At 36.9% G+C, this 6,190-nt stretch overlaps 2 non-coding genes across 2 annotated transcripts; both read left to right on the forward strand.

Annotated features, from left to right (window-relative positions):
* The first annotated feature begins 899 nt into the window (after positions 1–899).
* LOC127740739 (small nucleolar RNA R71) lies at positions 900–1,003 on the forward strand. The gene has a single exon (XR_008001598.1). It is a non-coding gene; the product is annotated as a small nucleolar RNA R71 (small nucleolar RNA).
* A 4,600-nt stretch (positions 1,004–5,603) lies between these two features.
* On the forward strand, positions 5,604–5,710 carry LOC127740813 (small nucleolar RNA R71). Its single transcript, XR_008001669.1, has one exon. It is a non-coding gene; the product is annotated as a small nucleolar RNA R71 (small nucleolar RNA).
* Positions 5,711–6,190: the final 480 nt, after the last annotated feature.

Raw genomic sequence — 6,190 nt, forward strand, 5'->3', positions numbered from 1 at the left:
GAATCTCTATGGTCTCTATATGAGTCTCAGATTCCTTTAGGTCCTCAATAGGGAACTCCTTCTTGCTTGAGAGACGTCCCATGAGGTCTTCCTCATTGGGATTCACGTCCTCCTTCTCCTCCTTGCATTCAGCCATATTGACTATGTCAATGGCCTTGCACTCTCTCTTTGGGTTCTCTTCAATATTGCTTGGGAGAGTACTAGGAGGAGTTTCAGTTACTTTCTTACTCAGCTGGCCCACTTGTGCCTCCAAATTTCTGATGGAGGACCTTGTCTCACTCATGAAACTTAAAGTGGCCTTAGACAAATCAGAGACTAAGTTTGCTAAATTAGAAGTGCTCTGGTCAGAATTCTCTGTCTGTTGCTGAGAAGATGATGGATAAGGCTTGATATTACTGAGCCTATTTCTTCCACCATTATTAAAGCCTTGTTGAGGCTTTTGTTGATCCTTCCATGAGAAATTTGGATGATTTCTCCATGATGAATTATAGGTGTTTCCATAAGGTTCACCCATGTAATTTACCTCTGCTATTGCAGGGTTCTCAGGATCATAAGCTTCTTCAGAAGCTGCCTCGTTAGTACTATTGGATGCATTTTGCCATCCATTCAGACTTTGAGAAATCATGTTGACTTGCTGAGTCAATACTTTGTTCTGAGCCAATATGGCATTCAGAGTATCAATTTCAAGAACTCATTTCCTCTGAGGCGTCCCACTATTCACGGAATTCCTCTCAGAAGTGTACATGAATTGGTTATTTGCAACCATGTCAATAAGTTCTTGAGCTTCTGCAGGCGTTTTCTTTAGGTGAATGGATCCACCTGCAGAATGGTCCAGTGACATTTTGGAAAACTCAGATAGACCATAATAGAATATATCTAACATGGTCCATTCTGAAAACATGTCAGAAGGACACTTTTTGGTCATCTACTTGTATCTTTCCCAAGCTTCATAGAGGGATTCACCATCTTTTTGCTTGAAGGTCTAAACATCCACTCTAAGCTTGCTCAGCTTTCGAGGAGGAAAGAATTTATCCAAGAAGGCCGTGATCAGCTTATCCAAGGAGTCCAGGCTATCTTTAGGTTGTGAGTCCAACCATGTTCTAGCTCTGTCTCTTATAGCAAAAGGAAAAAGCATGAGCCTGTAGACTTCAGGATCTACTCCATTCGTCTTAACAGTCTCACAAATCTGCAAGAACTCAGTTAAAAACTGGTAAGGATCTTCAGATGGAAGTCCATGAAACTTGCAATTCTGTTGCATTAAAGCAACTAATTGAGGTTTTAGTTCAAAATTGTTTACTCCAATGGCAGGAATTGAGATGCTTCTTCAATCAAACTTGGACGTGGGTTTAGTAAAATCACCAAGCATCCTCCTTGCATTATTGTTGTTGGGTTCGACTGCCATCTCCTTCTCTTGTTCGAAAATTTCAGAAAGGTTGTCTCTGGATTGTTGTAATTTAGCTTCTCTTAGTTTCCTCTTCAAAGTCCTTTCAGGTTCAGGATCAGCTTCAACAAGAGTGCCTTTTTCCTTGTTCCTGCTCATATGAAAGAGAAGAGAAAAAGAAAAGAAAGAAGAATCCTCTATGTCACATTAAAGAGGATCCTTATTATTAGTAGAAGAAGAAAGGGGATAAGGATTAAGAAGAAGGAAAAATCCAAACACAAGGGTAAGGATAGGGGCAGTGATTTGAGATGAAGAGAGGTGAAGAGAAGTGTTAGTAAATAAATAAATAATTAGAAAAAGATGAGAGAGAGAATTCAAAAATTAATTTTAAAAAGGAGTTAATGATTTTCGAAAATTAGAGATGAGATAGAATTAAAATTAAAATTTAAAACAATTAGTTAATTTAAAAAGAATTTTGAAAAAGGGATGAAATATTTTCGAAAATTAGAGAGGGAAAAGTAGTTAGGTGGTTTTGAAAAAGATAAGAAACAAACAAAAAGTCAAATAGTTAGTTGAAAAAGATATAAAAATCAAATTTGAAAAGATAAGAAGATAAGAAGTTAGATAAGATATTTTGAAATCAAATTTTTGAAAAAGATATGATAAAAAGATATGATAAAAAGATAAGATATTTAAGAAAAAAGATATTTTGAAAAAGATTTAATTTTTTTAAATTTAAAATTGATTACTTGACTAACAAGAAACTAAAAGATATGATTCTAGAATTTAAAGATTGAACCTTTCTTAACAAGAAAGTAACAAACTTCAAATTTTTGAATCAATCATATTAATTGTTGGCATAATTTTCGAAAATTTGAAATAATATTAAGAAAAATATTTTTGAAAAATATTTTTAAAATTTTTGAAAATAAATAAAAAATGAAAAAGATTTGAATTTTTTGAAGAAGTTTTGAAAAGATAATATTTTTAAAATTGAAAATTTGACTTGACTTTGTAAGAAACAACTCATTTTAAAAATTTTTGACCAATTCAACCCAAAATTTCGAAAATTAGGAGAGAAATAAGGAAAAGATATTTTTTACTTTTGAATTTTTGATGATGAGAGAGAAAAACATAAAAATGACCCAAAACATAAAAATTTTTGATCAAAACACATGATGCATGCAAGAACACTATGAATGTCAAGATAAACACCAAGAACACCTTGAATATCATGATGAACATCAAGAACATATTTTTGAAAAATTTTTGATGCAAAGAAAACATGCAAGACACCAAACTTAAAAATCTTTAATGCTTGGGCAATATGAATGCAAGAATGCACATAAAAAACAATAAAAGACACAAAACAAGAAAGCATCAAGATCAAACAAGAAGACTTACCAAGAATAACTTGAATATCATGAAGAACACTATGAATGCATGAATTTTCGAAAAATGCAAGAAAAAATTTTAAAGCATGCAATTGACACCAAACTTAAAAATTGACTCAATACTCAAACAAGAAACAGAAAATATTTTTTGTTTTTATGATTTTATGATTTTTATTATTAATTTTTTTCGAAAATAATTTTTGAAAAAAAAACGAAAACAAGGAAAAAAAATTTTTTAAAAATTTTTTGAAACCTTTTTGAAAAGAAAATTACATAATCTGAGCAACAAGACGAACCGTCAATTGTCCATACTCGAACAATCCCCAGCAACGGCGCCAAAAACTTGGTAGGCGAAATTGTGATCTCTAACAATGGCATTCAACTTGGTATGCGCATTTATTAACTCAGCACTTTCTTTCCAACTTCGCTCAACTAACCAGCAAGTGTACTGGGTCGTCCAAGTAATAAACCTTACGTGAGTAAGGGTCGATCCCATAGAGATTGTTGGTATGAAGCAAGCTATAGTTATCTTGTAAATCTCAATCAGGCGAATTTAACTAATTTAAGAGATTATTGGGTTTTTGAATAATAATAAAATAAATAGAAAATAAAGATAAAGTTACTCATGTAATTCAATGGTGGAAATTTCAGATAAGCGTATGGAGGTGCTGTGTTCCTTCTGAATCTCTGCTTTCCTATTGCTTTCTTCCAATTTTTATTACTCCTTTCTATGGCAAGCTGTATGTAGGGTATCACCATTGTCAATGGCTACATCCCATCCTCTCAGTGAAAAAGGTCCAAATGCTCTGTCATGGCACGGCTAATCATTTGTCGGTTCTCGATCATGTTGGAATAGAATCCCTTGATTCTTTTGCATTTGTCATCACGCCCAGCAATCACGAGTTTTAAGCTCGTCACAGTCATTCAATCCCAGAATCCTACTCGGAATACCACAAACAAAGTTTAGACTTTCCGGATTCTCATGAATGCCGCCATCAATTCTAGCTTATACCACGAAGACTCTGATCTCATGGAATGGAAGGCTCGGTTGTCAGGCGAGGGGCAACCATGCGTCATGCATCAGGAATCCAAGAGATACGCACTCTAGTTTTCGCTTGTAGAACGGAAGTGGTTGTCAGGCACGCGTTCATAAGGATGGATGATGATGAGTGTCACGGATCATCACATCCATCAGGTTAAAGTACGAATGGTATCTTAGAATAGGAATAAATCGAATTGAATAGAAAATAGTAATAATTGCATTAAAACTTGAGGTACAGCAGAGCTCCACACCCTTAATCTATGGTGTGTAGAAACTCCACCGTTGAAAATACATAAGTGATGAAGGTCTAGGCATGGCTGAATGGCCAGTCCCAAAAATGTGATCAATAGCCTCCTAAGATGGATAATTAATTAAAACTGAGACCAAAGATGTCTAATACACTAATAAAGAGTTCTATTTATACTAAACTAGCTACTAGGGTTTACAGAAGTAAGTAATTGATGCATAAATCCACTTCCGGGGCCCACTTGGTATGTGCTTGGGCTGAGCTTGATCTATTCACGGTTGAGGCTTATCTTGGAGTTGAACGCCAAGTTGTAACGTGTTTTGGGCGTTCAACTCTGGTTCGTGACGTGTTTCTGGTGTTTGACTCTAGAATGCAGCATAGAACTGGCGTTGAGCGCCAGTTTACGTCGACAAAACTCGAATAAAGTATAGACTATTATATATTGCTTGAAAGCAATAGATGTCTACTTTCCAATGCCGTTGAGAGCGCGCTATTTGGAGTTCTGTAGCTCCAGAAAATCCATTTCGAGTTCAGGGAGGTCAGAATCCAACAGCATCAGCAGTCCTTTGTCAGCCTTCATATCAGAGTTTTGCTCAGGTCCCTCAATTTCAGCCAGAAATTACCTGAAATCACAGAAAAACACACAAACTCATAGTAAAGTCCAGAAATGTGAATTTAGCATAAAAATTATTGAAAACATCCCTAAAAGTAACTAGATCATACTAAAAACTACCTAAAAACAATGCCAAAAAGCGTATAAATTATCCGCTCATCAACCGTCATTTCACCAAGCGTCCTAGTCAAGATAGGATCACCGAAAGGTGAGACTTCACTTATGACCTTCGGTTGGGGATTTCTTGTCCTTAAATGTTGAGTTGAATTTGGCAAATCCGCAATGACTTCCTAAGCTTCTTCTGCAGTTTTGTTCTTAGTAAGTGTTCCGTGGGTTACCTGAAACTGTAGGTCGATCTCGTTGGAGATCTTCTGTGTGGGTCAGAGCTGTTGTGTCTGACTTGTTGGGCTTGGTGATGGTGCTGATTCTTCATCCCCGGAGGGTGGGGGTACCTGCAAGGGACTCCGATGCTTAAGTTAGTAAGGGTATTAAGCAGGTATTGAGTAGAATCAGAGTATGAGTTATACCTGGGTGCTCCAGTGTATTTATAATGGCGTAGGGTGACCTTCTTAGATAAGATAAGTTAGTTATCTTATCTTATCTTTATCTTATCTTCAAGTAAGGTCATCTTATCTTCAAGGGAACCGCCTTTCTCTCTGTAGGCTTGGGCTGCCTTAGGATTTGGGGCGTGTTCCTCTATTTGGGCCCTTCTTTGGGCTTTCCTGGTGACTTGGCCGAGCTCTTTGGAATGAGGTCGGGTTGCCCTGACCTGAAGAGGTCGGTCGCTTTGTCTGTCGAATATCCCGGGTCGGATAGCTCGACCCAGGGTATGAACAGTAAGAGATCCTCCACTTGAGGCATCAATATGGAGCTTGTTTTGAGGGACCAACCCTTGGCAAAAATAGCTTATGAGCACCAATTCATCAATGCGGTGGTGATGACAAGATTCCAACAACTTTTTAAACCTTTCCTAATATTCATAATGGGTTTCTCCATCCCTTTGCATAATACATGAAATTTCCTTCCTTAGGCGATCCATCTTTTGAGGTGGGAACATCTTTTCGAGAAACTCCTTGTGCAACAAATCCCAATTAGAAATCAATTCCTTATATTGAGTGTAAAACCATTCTTTTGCCTTCCCTTCTAAAGAGAAAGGGAAAGCAAAGACGATGACCGCTATCTCATCTGAGCCATGCCTTCTTGTAGTAGAGCACACAATTTGAAAATATTTCAAGTGCTTGAGGGGATCTTCACCGGGCAACCCATGATATTTTGGAAGCAAGTTGATCATACCCATTTTGAGCTCAAAGTTGTCATCTAAATTTGGGTACCGAACTTGTAGCGGTTGCAAAGTGATATCCGAGGATTCGGCCTCCTTTAGAGTAGTTCTCTGGGTGGTGCCGCCACATTGTTGTCACCTAATTCCCTCACATAAATTTTAGTACTTCCAACGGAAGAATACAAGGTTCCTTCATTTAGTGAAGAATGAGAATCACGGTTAGAAGGTGATGGT

The sequence above is a fragment of the Arachis duranensis genome, chromosome 7, assembly GCF_000817695.3.
Source record: "Arachis duranensis cultivar V14167 chromosome 7, aradu.V14167.gnm2.J7QH, whole genome shotgun sequence".
NCBI classification, from domain to species: domain Eukaryota; kingdom Viridiplantae; phylum Streptophyta; class Magnoliopsida; order Fabales; family Fabaceae; genus Arachis; species Arachis duranensis.